The sequence below is a fragment of the Triticum dicoccoides genome, chromosome 1B (genome assembly GCF_002162155.2).
Source record: "Triticum dicoccoides isolate Atlit2015 ecotype Zavitan chromosome 1B, WEW_v2.0, whole genome shotgun sequence".
Classification (NCBI taxonomy): Eukaryota; Viridiplantae; Streptophyta; class Magnoliopsida; order Poales; family Poaceae; genus Triticum; species Triticum dicoccoides.
In genome coordinates this window covers 53,932,318-53,947,741 of record NC_041381.1, presented here as the reverse complement: position 1 = coordinate 53,947,741, position 15,424 = coordinate 53,932,318, and the positions used below count along the sequence as shown (strand labels likewise).

Sequence of the window (15,424 nt, the reverse complement as noted above, 5' to 3'; positions counted from 1 at the left end):
CCTCCCTCTCAACCGCACTAGTGCACGCTTGCCGCACCACAACGCCGCCGCTAGACTCGTGAATCGTGAGCACCCAGCTATAACTTACCGCACTTGTGCAAAATAATAAAATACGGTAAATATAATACTTACACGTGCATTTTGTTTTGCAAGCGGCGCAAAAAAATTTAAAAAGGGAATGCAACACGAGGACTTCCCAGGAGGACACCCATCCTAGTACTACTCTCGCCCAAGCACGCTTAACTTCGGAGTTCTGATGGGATCCAGTGCTTTAGTGCTGGTATGATCGCATCCGACATGTTACCCCCGTCTTCGTCCCTTATCCTTGCCCCTCCCAACTCCACTACAAAGACGATTGTACATTGCTTTGGCCACTCCCTCTCAACTACGGAGACGAGTTTAACGCGGTTTCCACCCCTCCCTCTCAACCGCACCAGTGCACGCTTGCCGCGTCACAACGCCGCCGCTAAACTCGTGAATGGTGAGCACCCAGCTATAACTTACCGCACTCGTGCAAAATAATAAAACACGGTAAATATATTACTTACACGTGCGTTTTGTATTGCAAGCGGCGCAAAAAAATTAAAAAGGGAATGCAACACGAGGACTTCCTAGGAGGTCACCTATCCTAGTACTACTCTGGCCCAAGCACGCTTAACTTCAGAGTTCTGATGGGATCCGGTGCTTTAGTGCTGGTATGATCGCATCCGACATGTTACCCCCGTCTTCGTCCCTTATCCTTGCCCCTCCCAGCTCCACTACAAAGACGATTGTACATTGCTTTGGCCGCTCCCTCTCAACTACGGAGACGAGTTTAACGCGGTTTCCACCCCTCCCTCTCAACAGCATCAGTGCACGCTTGCCGCGCCACAACGCCGCCGCTAGAGTCGTGAATCGTGAGCACCCAGCTATAACTTACCGCACTCGTGCAAAAGAATAAAACACGGTAAATATATTACTTACACGTGTGTTTTGTTTTGCAAGCGGCGCAAAAAAATTTAAAAAGGGAATGCAACACGAGGACTTCCCAGGAGGTCACCCATCCTAGTACTACTCTCGCCCAAGCATGCTTAACTTCGGAGTTCTGATGGGATCCGGTGCTTTAGTGCTGGTATGATCGCATCCGACATGTTACCCCCGTCTTCGTCCCTTATCCTTTCCCCTCCCAGCTCCACTACAAAGACGATTGTACATTGCTTTGGCCGCTCCCTCTCAACTATGGAGATGAGTTTAACGCGGTTTCCACCCCTCCCTCTTAACCGCACCAGTGCACGCTTGCCACGCCAAAACGCCGCCGCTAGACTCGTGAATCGTGAGCACCCAGCTATAACTTACCGCACTCGTGCAAAATAATAAAACACGGTAAATATATTACTTACACGTGCGTTTTGTTTTGCAAGCGGCGCAAAAAAAATTAAAAAGGGAATGCAACACGAGGACTTCCCAGGAGGTCACCCATCCTAGTACTACTCTCGCCAAGCACAGTTAACTTCGGAGTTCTGATGGGATCGAGTGCTTTAGTGCTGGTATGATCGCATCCGACATGTTACCCCCCGTCTTCGTCCCTTATCCTTGCCCCTCCCAGCTCCACTACAAAGACGATTGTACATTGCTTTGGCCGCTCCCTCTCAACTACAGGGACGAGTTTAACGCGGTTTCCACCCTCCCTCTCAACCGCACCAGTGCACGCTTGCCGCGCCACAACGCCACCGCTAGACTCGTGAATCGTGAGCACCCGGCTATAACTTACCGCACTCGTGCAACATAATAAAACGCGGTAAATATATTACTTACACGTGCGTTTTGTTTTGCAAGCGGCGCAAAAAAAATTAAAAAGGGAATGCAACACGAGGACTTCCCAAGAGGTCACCCATCCTAGTACTACTCTCGCCCAATTACGCTTAACTTCAGAGTTCTGGTAGGATCCGATTCTTTAGTGCTGGTATGATCGCATCCGACATGTTACCCCCGTCTTCGTCCCTTATCCTTGCCCTCCCAGCTCCACTACAAAGACGATTCTACATTGCTTTGGCCGCTCCCTCTCAACTACAGGGACGAGTTTAACGCGGTTTCCACCCCTCCCTCTCAACCGCACCAGTGCACGCTTGCCGCGCCACAACGCCGCCGCTAGACTCGTGAATCGTGAGCACCCGGCTATAACTTACCGCACTCATGCAAAATAATAAAACACGGTAAATATATTACTTACACGTGCGTTTTGTTTTGCAAGCGGCGCAAAAAAAATTAAAAAGGGAATGAAACACGAGGACTTCCCAGGAGGTCACCCATCCTAGTACTACTCTCGCCCAAACACGCTTAACTACGGAGTTCTGATGGGATCCGGTGCTTTAGTGCTGGTATGATCGCATCCGACATGTTACCCCCGTCTTCGTCCCTTATCCTTGCCCCTCCCAACTCCACTACAAAGAAGATTGTACATTGCTTTGGCCTCTCCCTCTCAACTACGGAGACGAGTTTAACGCGGTTTCTACCCCTCCCTCTCAACAGCACCAGTGCAAGCTTGCCGCACCACAACGCCGCCGCTAGACTCGTGAGTAAGTGCGTTTTGTTTTGCAAGCAGCGCAAAAAATATTAAAAAGGGAATGCAACACGAATCCTTGCCCCTCCCAACTCCACTACAAAGAAGATTGTACATTGCTTTGGCCTCTCCCTCTCAACTACGGAGACGAGTTTAACGCGGTTTCCACCCCTCCCTCTCAACAGCACCAGTGCATGCTTGCCGCACCACAACGCCGCCGCTAGACTCGTGAGTAAGTGCGTTTTGTTTTGCAAGCAGCGCAAAAAATATTAAAAAGGGAATGCAACACGAGGACGACTTCCCAAGAGGTCACCCATCCTAGTACTACTCTCGCCCAAGCACGCTTAACTTCGGAGTTCTGATGGGATCCGGTGCTTTAGTGCTGGTATGATCGCATCCGACATGTTTCCCCCGTCTTCGTCCCTTATCCTTGCCCCTCCCAGCTCCACTACAAAGACGATTGTACATTGCTTTGGCCGCTCCCTCTCAACTACGGAGACGAGTTTAACGCGGTTTTCACCCCTCCCTCTCAACCGCACCAGTGCACGCTTGCCGCTCCACAACGCCGCCGCTAGACTTGTGAATCGTGAGCAACCAGCTATAACTTACCGCACTCGTGCAAACTAATAAAACACGATGAATATATTACTTACATGTGCGTTTTATTTTGCAAGCGGCGCAAAAAAAATTAAAAAGGGAATGCAACACGAGGAGGGAAGTCATCCTAGTACTACTCTCGCCCAAGCACGCTTAACTTCACAGTTCTGATGGGATCCGGTGCTTTAGTGCTGGTATGATCACATCCGACATGTTACCCCCGTCTTCGTCCCTTATCCTTGCCCCTCCGAGCTCCACTACAAAGACAATTGTACATTGCTTTGGCCGCTCCCTCTCAACTACGGAGACGAGTTTAACGCGGTTTCCACCCCTCCCTCTCAACCGCACCAGTGCACGCTTGCCGCGCCACAACGCCGCCGCTAGACTCGTGAATCGTGAGCACCCAGCTATAACTTACCGTACTCGTGCAAAATAATAAAACACGGTAAATATATTACTTACACGTGCGTTTTGTTTTGCAAGCGGCGCACAAAAAATTAAAAAGGGAATGCAACACGAGGACTTCCCACGAGGTCACCCATCCTAGTACTACTCTCGCCCAAGCATGCTTAACTTCGGAGTTCTGATGGGATCCGGTGCTTTAGTGCTGGTATGATCGCATCCGACATGTTACCCCCGTCTTCGTGCCATATCGTTGCCCCTCCCAGCTCCACTACAAAGACGATTGTACATTGCTTTGGCCGCTCCCTCTCAACTACGGAGACGAGTTTAACGCGGTTTCCACCCCTCCCTCTCAACCGCACCAGTGCAAGCTTGCCACGCCACAACGCCGCCGCTAGAATCGTGAATCGTGAGCACCCGGCTATAACTTACCGCACTCGTGCAAAATAATAAAACACGGTAAATATATTACTTACACGTGTGTTTTGTTTTGCAAGCGGCGCAAAAAAAATTAAAAAGGGAATGCAACACGAGGACTTCCCAGGAGGTCACCCATCCTAGTACTACTCTCGCCCAAGCACGCTTAACTTCAAAGTTCTGATGGTTTCCGGTGGTTTAGTGCTGGTATGATCGCATCCGACATGTTACCCCCGTCTTCGTCCCTTATCCTTGCCCCTCCCAGCTTCACTACAAAGACGATTGTACATTGCTTTGGCCGCTCCCTCTCAACTACGGAGACGAGTTTAACGCGGTTTCCACCCCTCCCTCACAACCGTACCAGTGCACGCTTACCGCGCCACAACGCCGCCGCTAGACTCGTGAATCGTGAGCACCCAGCTATAACTTATCGCACTCGTGCAAAATAATAAAACACGGTAAATATATTACTTACACGTGCGTTTTGTTTTGCAAGCGGCGCAAAAAAAATTAAAAAGGGAATGCAACACGAGGACTTCCCACGAGGTCACCCATCCTAGTACTACTCTCGCCCAAGCATGCTTAACTTCGGAGTTCTGATGGGATCCGGTGCTTTAGTGCTGGTATGATCGCATCCGACATGTTACCCCCGTCTTCGTCCCTTATCCTTGCCCCTCCCAGCTCCACTACAAAGACGATTGTACATTGCTTTGGCCGCTCCCTATCAACTACGGAGACGAGTTTAACGTGGTTTCCACCCCTCCCTCTCAACCGCACCAGTGCACACTTGCCGCTCCACAACGCCTCCGCTAGACTCGTGAATCGTGAGCACCCAGCAAAAAAAATTAAAAAGGGAATGCAACACGAGGACTTCCCAGGAGGTCACCCATCCTAGTACTACGCTAGCCCAAGCACGCTTAAATTCGGAGTTCTGATGGGATCCAGTGCTTTAGTGCTGGTATTGATCGCATCCGACATGTTACCCCCGTCTTCGTCCCTTATCCTTGCCCCTCCCAGCACCACTACAAAGACGATTGTACATTGCTTTGGCCGCTCCCTCTTAACTACGAAGACGATTTTAACGCGGTTTCCACCCCTCCCTCTCAAGCGCACCAGTGCACGCTTGCCGCACCACAACGCCAACGCTAGACTCATGAGTAAGTGCGTTTTGTTTTGCAAGCAGCGCAAAAAAAATTAAAAAGGGAATGCAACACGAGGACTTCCCAAGAGGTCACCCATCCTAGTACTACTCTCTCCCAAGCACGCTTAACTTTGGAGTTCTGATGGGATCCGGTGCTTTAGTGCTGGTATGATCGCATCTGACATGTTACCCCCGTCTTCGTCCCTTATCCTTGCCCCTCCCAGCTCCACTACAAAGACGATTGTACATTGCTTTGGCCGCTCCCTCTCAACTACGGAGACGAGTTTAACGCGGTTTCCACCCCTCCCTCTCAAGCTCACCAGTGCATGCTTGCCGCGCCACAACGCCGCCGCTAGACTCGTGAATCGTGAGGACCCAACTATAACTTACCGCACTCGTGCAAAATAATTAAACACGGTAAATATATTACTTACACGTGCGTTTTGTTTTGCAAGCAGCGCAAAAAAAATTAAAAAGGGAATGCAACACGAGGACTTCCCAAGAGGTCACCCATCCTAGTACTACTCTCGCCCAAGCACGCTTAACTTCGGAGTTCTGATGGGATCCGGTGCTTTAGTGCTGGTATGATCGCATCCGACACGTTACCCCCGTCTTTCGTCCCTTATCCTTGCCCCTCCCAGCTCCACTACAAAGACGATTGTACATTGCTTTGGCCGCTCCCTCTCAACTACGGAGACGAGTTTAACGCGGTTTCCACCCCTCCCTCTCAAGCGCACCAGTGCATGCTTGCCGCGCCACAACGCCGCCGCTAGACTCGTGAATCGTGAGCACCCAGCTATAACTTACCGCACTCCTGCAAAATAATTAAACACGGTAAATATATTACTTACACGTGCGTTTTGTTTTGCAAGCGGCGCAAAAAAATTAAAAAGGGAATGCAACACGAGGACTTCCTAGGAGGTCACCCATCCTAGTACTACTCTCGCCCAAGCACGCTTAACTTCGGAGTTTTGATGGGATCCGGTGCTTTAGTGCTGGTATGATCGCATCCGACATGTTACCCCCGTCTTCCTCCCTTATCCTTGTCCCTCCCAGCTCCACTACAAAGACGATTGTACATTGCTTTGGCCGCTCCCTCTCAACTACGGAGACGAGTTTAACGCGGTTTCCACCCCTCCCTCTCAACCGCACCAGTGCACGCTTGCCGCGCCACAACGCCGCCGCTAGACTCGTGAATCGTGAGCACCCAGCTATAACTTACCGCACTCGTGCAAAATAATAAAACACGGTAAATATATTACTTACACGTGCGTTTTGTTTTGCAAGCGGCGCAAAAAAAATTAAAAAGGGAATGCAACACGAGGACTTCCTAGGAGGTCACCCATCCTAGTACTACTCTCGCCCAAGCACGCTTAACTTTGGAGTTCTGATGGGATCCGGTGCTTTAGTGTCTGGTATGATCGCATCCGACATGTTACCCCCGTCTTCCTCCCTTATCCTTGCCCCTCCCAACTGCACTATAAAGACGATTGTACATTGCTTTGGCCGCTCCCTCTCAACTACGAAGACGAGTTTAACGCGGTTTCCACCCCTCCCTCTCAACCGCACCAGTGCATGCTTGCCGCGCCACAACGCCGCCGCTAGACTCGTGAATCATGAGCACCCAGCTATAACTTACCGCACTCGTGCAAAATAGTAAAACACGGTAAATATATTACTTACACGTGTGTTTTTTTAAAAGCGGCGCAAAAAAAACTAAAAAGGGAATGCAACACGAGGACTTCCAAGGAGGTCACCCATCCTAGAACTACTCTCGCCCAAGCACGCTTAACTTCGGAGTTCTGATGGGATCCGGTGGTTTAGTACTGGTATGATCGCATCCAACATGTTACCCCCGTCTTCGTCCCTTATCCTTGCCCCTCCCAGCTCCACCACAAAGACGATTGTACATTGCTTTGGCCGGTCCCTCTCAACTACGGAGACGAGTTTAACGCGGTTTCCACCCCTCCCTCTCAAGCGCACCAGTGCACGCTTGCCGCGCCACAACGCCGCCGCTAGACTCGTGAATCGTGAGCACCCAGCAATAACTTACCGCACTCGTGCAAAATAATAAAACACGGTAAATATATTACTTACACGTGCGTTTTGTTTTGCAAGCGGCGCAAAAAAATTAAAAAGGGAATGCAACTCGAGGACTTCCTAGGAGGTCACCCATCCTAGTATTACTCTCGCCCAAGCACGCTTAACTTCGGAGTTCTGATGGGATCCGGTGCTTTAGTGCTGGTATGATCGCATCCGACATGTTACCCCCGTCTTCCTCCCTTATCCTTGCCCCTCGCAGCTCCACTATAAAGACGATTGTACATTGCTTTGGCCGCTCCCTCTCAACTACGAAGACGAGTTTAACGCGGTTTCCACCCCTCCCTCTGAACCGCACCAGTGCACGCTTGCCGCGCCACAACGCCGCCGCTAGACTCGTGAATCATGAGCACCCAGCTATAACTTACCGCACTCGTGCAAAATAGTAAAACACGGTAAATATATTACTTACACGTGTGTTTTTTTTTGCAAGCGGCGCAAAAAAAACTAAAAAGGGAATGCAACACGAGGACTTCCAAGGAGGTCACCCATCCTAGTACTACTCTCGCCCAAGCACGCTTAACTTCGGAGTTCTGATGGGATCCGGTGGTTTAGTGCTGGTATGATCGCATCCAACATGTTACCCCCGTCTTCGTCCCTTATCCTTGCCCCTCCCAGCTCCACCACAAAGACGATTGTACATTGCTTTGGCCGCTCCCTCTCAACTACGGAGACGAGTTTAACGCGGTTTCCACCCCTCCCTCTCAAGCGCACCAGTGCACGCTTGCCGCGCCACAACGCCGCTGCTAGACTCGTGAATCGTGAGCACCCAGCAATAACTTACCGCACTCGTGCAAAATAATAAAACACGGTAAATATATTACTTACACGTGCGTTTTGTTTTGCAAGCGGCGCAAAAAAATTAAAAAGGGAATGCAACTCGAGGACTTCCTAGGAGGTCACCCATCCTAGTACTACTCTCGCCCAAACACGCTTAACTTCAGAGTTCTGATGGGATCCGGTGCTTTAGTGCAGGTATGATCGCATCCGACATGTTACCCCCGTCTTCCTCCCTTATCCTTGCCCCTCCCAGCTCCACTACAAAGACGATTGTACATTGCTTTGGCCGCTCCCTCTCAACTACAGAGACGAGTTTAACACGGTTTCCACCCCTCCCTCTCAACGCACTAGTGCACGCTTGCCGCGCCACAACGCCGCCGCTAGACTCGTGAATCGTGAGCACCCAGCTATAACTTACCGCACTTGTGCAAAATAATAAAACACGGTAAATATAATACTTACACGTGCATTTTGTTTTGCAAGCGGCGCAAAAAAATTTAGAAAGGGAATGCAACACAAGGACTTCCCAGGAGGACACCCATCCTTGTACTACTCTCGCCCAAGCACGCTTAACTTCGGAGTTCTGATGGGATCCAGTGCTTTAGTGCTGGTATGATCGCATCCGACATATTACCCCCGTCTTCGTCCCTTATCCTTGCCCCTCCCAACTCCACTACAAAGACGATTGTACATTGCTTTGGCCGCTCCCTCTCAACTACAGAGACGAGTTTAACGCGGTTTCCACCCCTTCCTCTCAACCGCACCAGTGCACGCTTGCCGCGTCACAACACCGCCGCTAGACTCGTGAATCGTGAGCACCCAGCTATAACTTACCGCACTCGTGCAAAATAATAAAACACGGTAAATATATTACTTACACGTGCGTTTTGTTCTGCAAGCGGCGCAAAAAAATTAAAAAGGGAATGCAACACGAGGACTTCTCAGGAGGTCACCCATCCTTGTACTACTCTCGCCCAAGCACGCTTAACTTCGGAGTTCTGATGGGATCCGGTGCTTTAGTGCTGGTATGATCGCATCCGACATGTTTCCCCCGTCTTCGTCCCTTATCCTTGCCCCTCCCAGCTCCACTACAAAGACGATTGTATAGTGCTTTGGTCGCTCCCTCTCAACTACGGAGACGAGTTTAACGCAGTTTCCACCCCTCCCTCTCAACAGCACCAGTGCACGCTTGCCGCGCCACAACGCCGCCGCTAGACTCGTGAATTGTGAGCACCCAGCTATAACTTACCGCACTCGTGCAAAATAATAAAACACGGTAAATATATTACTTACACGTGTATTTTGTTTTGCAAGCGGCGCAAAAAAATTTAAAAAGGGAATGCAACACAAGGACTTCCCACGAGGTCACCCATCCTAGTACTACTCTCGCCCAAGCACGCTTAACTTCGGAGTTCTGATGGGATCCGGTGCTTTAGTGCTGGTATGATCGCATCCGACATGTTACCCCCGTCTTCGTCCCTTATCCTTTCCCCTCCCAGCTCCACTACAAAGACGATTGTACATTGCTTTGGCCGCTCCCTCTCAACTACGGAGACGAGTTTAACGCGGTTTCCACCCCTCCCTCTTAACCGCACCAGTGCACGCTTGCCGCGCCACAACGCCGCTGCTAGACTCGTGAATCGTGAGCACCCAGCTATAACTTACCGCACTCGTGCAAAATAATAGAACACGGTAAATATATTACTTACATGTGCGTTTTGTTTTGCAAGCGACACAAAAAAAAATTAAAAAGGGAATGCAACACGAGGACTTCCCAGGAGGTCACCCATCCTAGTACAACTCTCGCCCAAGCACGCTTAACTTCGGAGTTCTGATGGGATCCAGTGCTTTAGTGCTGGTATGATGGCATCCGACATGTTACCCCCGTCTTCGTCCCTTATCCTTGCCCCTCCCAGCACCACTACAAAGACGATTGTACATTGCTTTGGCCGCTCCCTCTCAACTACGGAGACGATTTTAACGCGGTTTCCACCCCTCCCTCTCAAGCGCACCAGTGCACGCTTGCCGCACCACAACGCCGCCGCTAGACTCGTGAGTAAGTAAGTTTTGTTTTGCAAGCAGCGCAAAAAAAATTAAAAAGGGAATGCACCACGAGGACTTCCAAAGAGGTCACCCATCCTAGTACTACTCTCGCCCAAGCACGCTTAACTTCGGAGTTCTGATGGGATCCAGTGCTTTAGTGCTCGTATGATCGCATCCGACATGTTACCCCCGTCTTCGTCCCTTATCCTTGCCCCTCCCAGCTCCACTACAAAGACGATTGTACATTGCTTTGGCCGCTCCCTCTCAACTACGGAGACGAGTTTAACGCGGTTTCCACCCCTCCCTCTCAAGCGCACCAGTGCACGCTTGCCGCGCCACAACGCCGCCGCTAGACTCGTTAATCGTGAGCACCCAGCTATAACTTACCGCACTCGTGCAAAATAATTAAACACGGTAAATATATTAGTTACACGTGCATTTTGTTTTGCAAGCGGCGCAAAAAAATTAAAAAGGGAATGCAACACGAGGACTTCCTAGGAGGTCACCCATCCTAGTACTACTCTCGCCCAAGCATGCTTAACTTCGGAGTTTTGATGGGATCCGGTGCTTTAGTGCTGGTATGATCGCATCCGACATGTTACCCCCGTCTTCCTCCCTTATCCTTGCCCCTCCCAGCTCCACTACAAAGACGATTGTACATTGCTTTGGCCGCTCCCTCTCAACTACGAAGACGAGTTTAACGCGGTTTCCACCCCTCCCTCTCAACCGCACCAGTGCACGCTTGCCGCGCCACAACGCCGCCGCTAGACTCGTGAATCGTGAGCACCCAGCTATAACTTACCGCACTCGTGCAAAATAGTAAAACACGGTAAATATATTACTTACACGTGTGTGTTTTTTTGCAAGCGGCGCAAAAAAAACTAAAAAGGGAATGCAACACGAGGACTTCCCAGGAGGTCACCCATCCTAGTACTACTCTCGCACAAGCACGCTTAACTTCGGAGTTCTGATGGGATCCGGTGGTTTAGTGCTGGTATGATCGCATCAACATGTTACCCCCGTCTTCGTCCCTTATCCTTGCCCCTCCCAGCTCCACCACAAAGACGATTGTACATTGCTTTTGCCGCTCCCTCTCAACTACGGAGACGAGTTTAACGCGGTTTCCACCCCTCCCTCTCAAGCGCACCAGTGCACGCTTGTCGCGCCACAACGCCGCCGCTAGACTCGTGAATCGTGAGCACCCAGCAATAACTTACCGCACTCGTGCAAAATAATAAAACACGGTAAATATATTACTTACACGTGCGTTTTGTTTTGCAAGCAGCGAAAAAAATTTTAAAAAGGGAATGCAACACGAGGACTTCCCACGAGGTCACCCATCCTAGTACTACTCTCGCCCAAGCACGCGTAGCTTCGGAGTTCTGATGGGATCCGGTGCTTTAGTGCTGGTATGATCGCATCCGACATGTTACCCCCGTCTTCGTCCCTTATCCTTTCCCCTCCCAGCTCCACTACAAAGACGATTGTACATTGCTTTGGCCGCTCCCTCTCAACTACAGAGACGAGTTTAACGCGGTTTCCACCCCTCCCTCTTAACCGCACCAATGCACGCTTGCCGCGCCACAACGCCGCCGCTAGACTCGTGAATCGTGAGCACCCAGCTATAACTTACCGCACTCGTGCAAAATAATAAAACACGGTAAATATATTACTTACACGTGCGTTTTGTTTTGCAAGCGGCGCAAAAAAAAATTAAAAAGGGAATGCAACACGAGGACATCCCAGGAGGTCACCCATCCTAGTACTACTCTCGCCCAAGCACGCTTAACTTCGGAGTTCTGATGGGATCCGGTGCTTTAGTGCTGGTATGATCGCATCCGACATGTTACCCCCGTCTTCGTCCCTTATCCTTGCCCCTCCCAGCTTCACTACAAAGACGATTGTACATTGCTTTGGCCGCTCCCTCTCAACTACGGAGACGAGTTTAACGTGGTTCCCAACCCTCCCTCTCAACCGCACCAGTGCACGCTTGCCGCGCCACAACGCCGCCGCTAGATTCGTGAATCGTGAGCACCCAGCTATAACTTACCGCACTCGTGCAAAATAATAAAACACGGTAAATATATTACTTACACGTGCGTTTTGTTTTGCAAGCGGCGCAAAAAAAATTAAAAAGGGAATGCAACAGGAGGACTTCCCAAGAGGTCACCCATCCTAGTACTACTCTCGCCCAAGCACGCTTAACTTCGGAGTTCTGATGGGATCTGGTGGTTTAGTGCTGGTATGATCGCATCCGACATGTTACCCCCGTCTACGTCCCTTATCCTTGCCCCTCCCAGCTCCACTACAAAGACGATTGTACATTGCTTTGGCCGCTCCCTCTCAACTACGGAGACGAGTTTAACACGGTTTCCACCCCTCCCTCTCAACCGCACTAGTGCACGCTTGCCGCACCACAACGCCGCCGCTAGACTCGTGAATCGTGAGCACCCAGCTATAACTTACCGCACTCGTGCAAAATAATAAAACACGGTAAATATATTACTTACACGTGCGTTTTGTTTTGCAAGCGGCGCAAAAAAAATTAAAAAGGGAATGCAACAGGAGGACTTCCCAAGAGGTCACCCATCCTAGTACTACTCTCGCCCAAGCACGCTTAACTTCGGAGTTCTGATGGGATCCGGTGGTTTAGTGCTGGTATGATCGCATCCGACATGTTACCCCCGTCTACGTCCCTTATCCTTTCCCCTCCCAGCTCCACTACAAAGACGATTGTACATTGCTTTGGCCGCTCCCTCTCAACTACGGAGACGAGTTTAACACGGTTTCCACCCCTCCCTCTCAACCGCACTAGTGCACGCTTGCCGCACCACAACGCCGCCGCTAGACTCGTGAATCGTGAGCACCCAGCTATAACTTACCGCACTTGTGCAAAATAATAAAACACGGTAAATATAATACTTACACATGCATTTTGTTTTGCAAGCGGCGCAAAAAAAATTAAAAAGGGAATGCAACACGAGGACTTCCCAGGAGGACACCCATCCTAGTACTACTCTCGCCCAAGCACGCTTAACTTCGGAGTTCTGATGGGATCCAGTGCTTTAGTGCTGGTATGATCGCATCCGACATGTTACCCCCGTCTTCGTCCCTTATCCTTGCCCCTCCCAACTCCACTACAAAGACGATTGTACATTGCTTTGGCCGCTCCCTCTCAACTATGGAGACGAGTTTAACGCGGTTTCCACCACTCCCTCTCAACCGCACCAGTGCACGCTTGCCGCGCCACAACGCCGCCGCTAGACTCGTGAATCATGAGCACCCAGCTATAACTTACCGCACTCGTGCAAAATAATAAAACACGGTAAATATATTACTTACACATGCGTTTTGTTTTGCAAGCGAGGCAAAAAAAAATTAAAAAGGGAATGCAACATGAGGACTTCCCAGGAGGTCACCCACCTAGTACTACTCTCGCCCAAGCACGCTTAACTTCGGAGTTCTGATGGGATCCGGTGCTTTAGTGCTGGTATGATCGCATCCGACATGTTACCCCCGTCTTCGTCCCTTATCCTTGCCCCTCCCAGCTCCACTACAAAGACGATTGTACATTGCTTTGGCCGATCCCTCTCAACTACGGAGACGAGTTTAACGCGGTTTCCACCCCTCCCTCTCAACCGCACCAGTGCACGCTTGCCGCGCCACAACGCCGCCGCTAGACTCGTAAATCGTGAGCACCCAGCTATAACTTACCGCACTCGTGCAAAATAATAAAACACGGTAAATATATTACTTACACGTGTGTTTTGTTTTGCAAGCGGCGCAAAAACAAATTAAAAAGGGAATGCAACACGAGGACTTCCCAGGAGGTCACCCATCCTAGTACTACTCTCGCCAAGCACGCTTAACTTCGCAGTTCTGATGGGATCCCGTGCATTAATGCTGGTATGATCGCATCCGACATGTTACCCCCCGTCTTCGACCCTTATCCTTGCCCCTCCCAGCTCCACTACAAAGACGATTGTACATTGCTTTGGCCGCTCCCTCTCAACTACGGAGACGAGTTTAACGCGGTTTCCACCCCACCCTCTCAACCGACCAGTGCACGCTTGCCGCGCCACAATGCCGCCGCTAGATTCGTGAATCGTGAGCACCCAGCTATAACTTACCGCACTCGTGCAAAATAATAAAACACGGTAAATATATTACTTACACGTGCGTTTTGTTTTGCAAGTGGCGCAAAAAAAATTAAAAAGGGAATGCAACACGAGGACTTCCCAGGAGGTCACCCATCCTAGTACTACTCTAGCCCAAGCACGCTTAACTTCAGAGTTCTGATGGGATCCGGTGGTTTAGTGCTAGTATGATCGCATCCAACATGTTACCCCCGTCTACGTCCCTTATCCTTGCCCCTCCCAGCTCCACTACAAAGACGATTGTACATTGCTTTGGCCGCTCCCTCTCAACTACGGAAATGAGTTTAACGCGGTTTCCACCCCTCCCTCTCAACCGCACTAGTGCATGCTTGCCACGCCACAACGCCGCCGCTAGACTCGTGAATCGTGAGCACCCAGCTATAACTTACCGCACTTGTGCAAAATAATAAAACACGGTAAATATAATACTTACACATGCATTTTGTTTTGCAAGCGGTGCAAAAAAAATTAAAAAGGGAATGCAACACGAGGACTTCCCAGGAGGACACCCATCCTAGTACTACTCTCGCCCAAGCACGCTTAACTTCGGAGTTCTGATGGGATCCAGTGCTTTAGTGCTGGTATGATCGCATCCGACATGTTACCCCCGTCTTCGTCCCTTATCCTTGCCCCTCCCAACTCCACTACAAAGACGATTGTACATTGCTTTGGCTGCTCCCTCTCAACTACGGAAACGAGTTTAACGCGGTTTCCACCCCTCCCTCTCAACCGCACCAGTGCACGCTTGCCGCGCCACAACGCCGCCGCTAGACTCATGAATCGTGAGCACCCAGCTATAACTTACCGCACTCGTGCAAAATAATAAAACACGGTAAATATATTACTTACACATGCGTTTTGTTTTGCAAGCGGGGCAAAAAAAAATTAAAAAGGGAATGCAACATGAGGACTTCCCAGGAGGTCACCCACCTAGTACTACTCTCGCCCAAGCACGCTTAACTTCGGAGTTCTGATGGGATCCGGTGCTTTAGTGCTGGTATGATCGCATCCGACATGTTACCCCCGTCTTCGTCCCTTATCCTTGCCCCTCCCAGCTCCACTACAAAGACGATTGTACATTGCTTTGGCCGCTCCCTCTCAACTACGCAGACGAGTTTAACGCGGTTTCCACCCCTCCCTCTCAACCGCACCAGTGCACGCTTGCCGCGCCACAACGCCGCCGCTAGACTCGTGAATCGTGAGCACCCAGCTATAACTTACCGCACTCGTGCAAAATAATAAAACACG

General features: G+C 50.4%; 36 non-coding genes and 1 pseudogene across 36 annotated transcripts; all 37 read right to left on the bottom strand.

Moving 5' to 3' along the window:
- Positions 1 to 175: 175 nt before the first annotated feature.
- LOC119351574 lies at positions 176 to 294 on the bottom strand. Its single transcript, XR_005170050.1, has one exon. It is a non-coding gene; the product is annotated as a 5S ribosomal RNA (ribosomal RNA).
- A 296-nt stretch (positions 295 to 590) lies between these two features.
- LOC119351327 lies at positions 591 to 709 on the bottom strand. Its single transcript, XR_005169842.1, has one exon. It is a non-coding gene; the product is annotated as a 5S ribosomal RNA (ribosomal RNA).
- Positions 710 to 1,006: 297 nt separating this feature from the next.
- LOC119351424 lies at positions 1,007 to 1,125 on the bottom strand. Its single transcript, XR_005169920.1, has one exon. It is a non-coding gene; the product is annotated as a 5S ribosomal RNA (ribosomal RNA).
- Positions 1,126 to 1,422: 297 nt separating this feature from the next.
- LOC119351391 lies at positions 1,423 to 1,540 on the bottom strand. Its single transcript, XR_005169901.1, has one exon. It is a non-coding gene; the product is annotated as a 5S ribosomal RNA (ribosomal RNA).
- Positions 1,541 to 1,837: 297 nt separating this feature from the next.
- LOC119351403 lies at positions 1,838 to 1,956 on the bottom strand. The gene has a single exon (XR_005169912.1). It is a non-coding gene; the product is annotated as a 5S ribosomal RNA (ribosomal RNA).
- Positions 1,957 to 2,252: 296 nt separating this feature from the next.
- Positions 2,253 to 2,371, bottom strand: LOC119351267. Its single transcript, XR_005169787.1, has one exon. It is a non-coding gene; the product is annotated as a 5S ribosomal RNA (ribosomal RNA).
- Positions 2,372 to 2,816: 445 nt separating this feature from the next.
- LOC119351241 lies at positions 2,817 to 2,938 on the bottom strand. The gene has a single exon (XR_005169763.1). It is a non-coding gene; the product is annotated as a 5S ribosomal RNA (ribosomal RNA).
- A 297-nt stretch (positions 2,939 to 3,235) lies between these two features.
- LOC119351417 lies at positions 3,236 to 3,344 on the bottom strand (annotated as a pseudogene).
- Positions 3,345 to 3,641: 297 nt separating this feature from the next.
- On the bottom strand, positions 3,642 to 3,760 carry LOC119351494. Its single transcript, XR_005169982.1, has one exon. It is a non-coding gene; the product is annotated as a 5S ribosomal RNA (ribosomal RNA).
- A 297-nt stretch (positions 3,761 to 4,057) lies between these two features.
- Positions 4,058 to 4,176, bottom strand: LOC119351369. The gene has a single exon (XR_005169882.1). It is a non-coding gene; the product is annotated as a 5S ribosomal RNA (ribosomal RNA).
- A 297-nt stretch (positions 4,177 to 4,473) lies between these two features.
- LOC119351482 lies at positions 4,474 to 4,592 on the bottom strand. The gene has a single exon (XR_005169972.1). It is a non-coding gene; the product is annotated as a 5S ribosomal RNA (ribosomal RNA).
- Positions 4,593 to 4,808: 216 nt separating this feature from the next.
- On the bottom strand, positions 4,809 to 4,928 carry LOC119351387. Its single transcript, XR_005169899.1, has one exon. It is a non-coding gene; the product is annotated as a 5S ribosomal RNA (ribosomal RNA).
- Positions 4,929 to 5,157: 229 nt separating this feature from the next.
- Positions 5,158 to 5,276, bottom strand: LOC119351307. The gene has a single exon (XR_005169825.1). It is a non-coding gene; the product is annotated as a 5S ribosomal RNA (ribosomal RNA).
- A 297-nt stretch (positions 5,277 to 5,573) lies between these two features.
- Positions 5,574 to 5,692, bottom strand: LOC119351294. The gene has a single exon (XR_005169812.1). It is a non-coding gene; the product is annotated as a 5S ribosomal RNA (ribosomal RNA).
- Positions 5,693 to 5,989: 297 nt separating this feature from the next.
- On the bottom strand, positions 5,990 to 6,108 carry LOC119351215. Its single transcript, XR_005169738.1, has one exon. It is a non-coding gene; the product is annotated as a 5S ribosomal RNA (ribosomal RNA).
- Positions 6,109 to 6,405: 297 nt separating this feature from the next.
- Positions 6,406 to 6,525, bottom strand: LOC119351310. Its single transcript, XR_005169827.1, has one exon. It is a non-coding gene; the product is annotated as a 5S ribosomal RNA (ribosomal RNA).
- A 295-nt stretch (positions 6,526 to 6,820) lies between these two features.
- LOC119351286 lies at positions 6,821 to 6,939 on the bottom strand. The gene has a single exon (XR_005169805.1). It is a non-coding gene; the product is annotated as a 5S ribosomal RNA (ribosomal RNA).
- A 296-nt stretch (positions 6,940 to 7,235) lies between these two features.
- On the bottom strand, positions 7,236 to 7,354 carry LOC119351242. The gene has a single exon (XR_005169764.1). It is a non-coding gene; the product is annotated as a 5S ribosomal RNA (ribosomal RNA).
- A 297-nt stretch (positions 7,355 to 7,651) lies between these two features.
- LOC119351110 lies at positions 7,652 to 7,770 on the bottom strand. The gene has a single exon (XR_005169647.1). It is a non-coding gene; the product is annotated as a 5S ribosomal RNA (ribosomal RNA).
- A 296-nt stretch (positions 7,771 to 8,066) lies between these two features.
- Positions 8,067 to 8,185, bottom strand: LOC119351295. Its single transcript, XR_005169813.1, has one exon. It is a non-coding gene; the product is annotated as a 5S ribosomal RNA (ribosomal RNA).
- Positions 8,186 to 8,481: 296 nt separating this feature from the next.
- LOC119351265 lies at positions 8,482 to 8,600 on the bottom strand. The gene has a single exon (XR_005169785.1). It is a non-coding gene; the product is annotated as a 5S ribosomal RNA (ribosomal RNA).
- Positions 8,601 to 8,896: 296 nt separating this feature from the next.
- LOC119351423 lies at positions 8,897 to 9,015 on the bottom strand. Its single transcript, XR_005169919.1, has one exon. It is a non-coding gene; the product is annotated as a 5S ribosomal RNA (ribosomal RNA).
- A 297-nt stretch (positions 9,016 to 9,312) lies between these two features.
- On the bottom strand, positions 9,313 to 9,431 carry LOC119351171. Its single transcript, XR_005169698.1, has one exon. It is a non-coding gene; the product is annotated as a 5S ribosomal RNA (ribosomal RNA).
- A 298-nt stretch (positions 9,432 to 9,729) lies between these two features.
- On the bottom strand, positions 9,730 to 9,848 carry LOC119351243. The gene has a single exon (XR_005169765.1). It is a non-coding gene; the product is annotated as a 5S ribosomal RNA (ribosomal RNA).
- A 229-nt stretch (positions 9,849 to 10,077) lies between these two features.
- On the bottom strand, positions 10,078 to 10,196 carry LOC119351323. The gene has a single exon (XR_005169839.1). It is a non-coding gene; the product is annotated as a 5S ribosomal RNA (ribosomal RNA).
- A 296-nt stretch (positions 10,197 to 10,492) lies between these two features.
- LOC119351285 lies at positions 10,493 to 10,611 on the bottom strand. Its single transcript, XR_005169804.1, has one exon. It is a non-coding gene; the product is annotated as a 5S ribosomal RNA (ribosomal RNA).
- Positions 10,612 to 10,908: 297 nt separating this feature from the next.
- LOC119351268 lies at positions 10,909 to 11,027 on the bottom strand. The gene has a single exon (XR_005169788.1). It is a non-coding gene; the product is annotated as a 5S ribosomal RNA (ribosomal RNA).
- A 296-nt stretch (positions 11,028 to 11,323) lies between these two features.
- On the bottom strand, positions 11,324 to 11,442 carry LOC119351202. Its single transcript, XR_005169726.1, has one exon. It is a non-coding gene; the product is annotated as a 5S ribosomal RNA (ribosomal RNA).
- A 298-nt stretch (positions 11,443 to 11,740) lies between these two features.
- Positions 11,741 to 11,859, bottom strand: LOC119351134. Its single transcript, XR_005169668.1, has one exon. It is a non-coding gene; the product is annotated as a 5S ribosomal RNA (ribosomal RNA).
- Positions 11,860 to 12,156: 297 nt separating this feature from the next.
- LOC119351306 lies at positions 12,157 to 12,275 on the bottom strand. Its single transcript, XR_005169824.1, has one exon. It is a non-coding gene; the product is annotated as a 5S ribosomal RNA (ribosomal RNA).
- Positions 12,276 to 12,572: 297 nt separating this feature from the next.
- On the bottom strand, positions 12,573 to 12,691 carry LOC119351248. Its single transcript, XR_005169769.1, has one exon. It is a non-coding gene; the product is annotated as a 5S ribosomal RNA (ribosomal RNA).
- A 297-nt stretch (positions 12,692 to 12,988) lies between these two features.
- On the bottom strand, positions 12,989 to 13,107 carry LOC119351564. Its single transcript, XR_005170041.1, has one exon. It is a non-coding gene; the product is annotated as a 5S ribosomal RNA (ribosomal RNA).
- A 298-nt stretch (positions 13,108 to 13,405) lies between these two features.
- LOC119351253 lies at positions 13,406 to 13,523 on the bottom strand. Its single transcript, XR_005169774.1, has one exon. It is a non-coding gene; the product is annotated as a 5S ribosomal RNA (ribosomal RNA).
- Positions 13,524 to 13,821: 298 nt separating this feature from the next.
- On the bottom strand, positions 13,822 to 13,939 carry LOC119351396. The gene has a single exon (XR_005169906.1). It is a non-coding gene; the product is annotated as a 5S ribosomal RNA (ribosomal RNA).
- A 297-nt stretch (positions 13,940 to 14,236) lies between these two features.
- Positions 14,237 to 14,355, bottom strand: LOC119351292. The gene has a single exon (XR_005169811.1). It is a non-coding gene; the product is annotated as a 5S ribosomal RNA (ribosomal RNA).
- A 297-nt stretch (positions 14,356 to 14,652) lies between these two features.
- LOC119351553 lies at positions 14,653 to 14,771 on the bottom strand. The gene has a single exon (XR_005170031.1). It is a non-coding gene; the product is annotated as a 5S ribosomal RNA (ribosomal RNA).
- A 298-nt stretch (positions 14,772 to 15,069) lies between these two features.
- Positions 15,070 to 15,187, bottom strand: LOC119351251. Its single transcript, XR_005169772.1, has one exon. It is a non-coding gene; the product is annotated as a 5S ribosomal RNA (ribosomal RNA).
- Between the last annotated feature and the right edge of the window lie 237 nt (positions 15,188 to 15,424).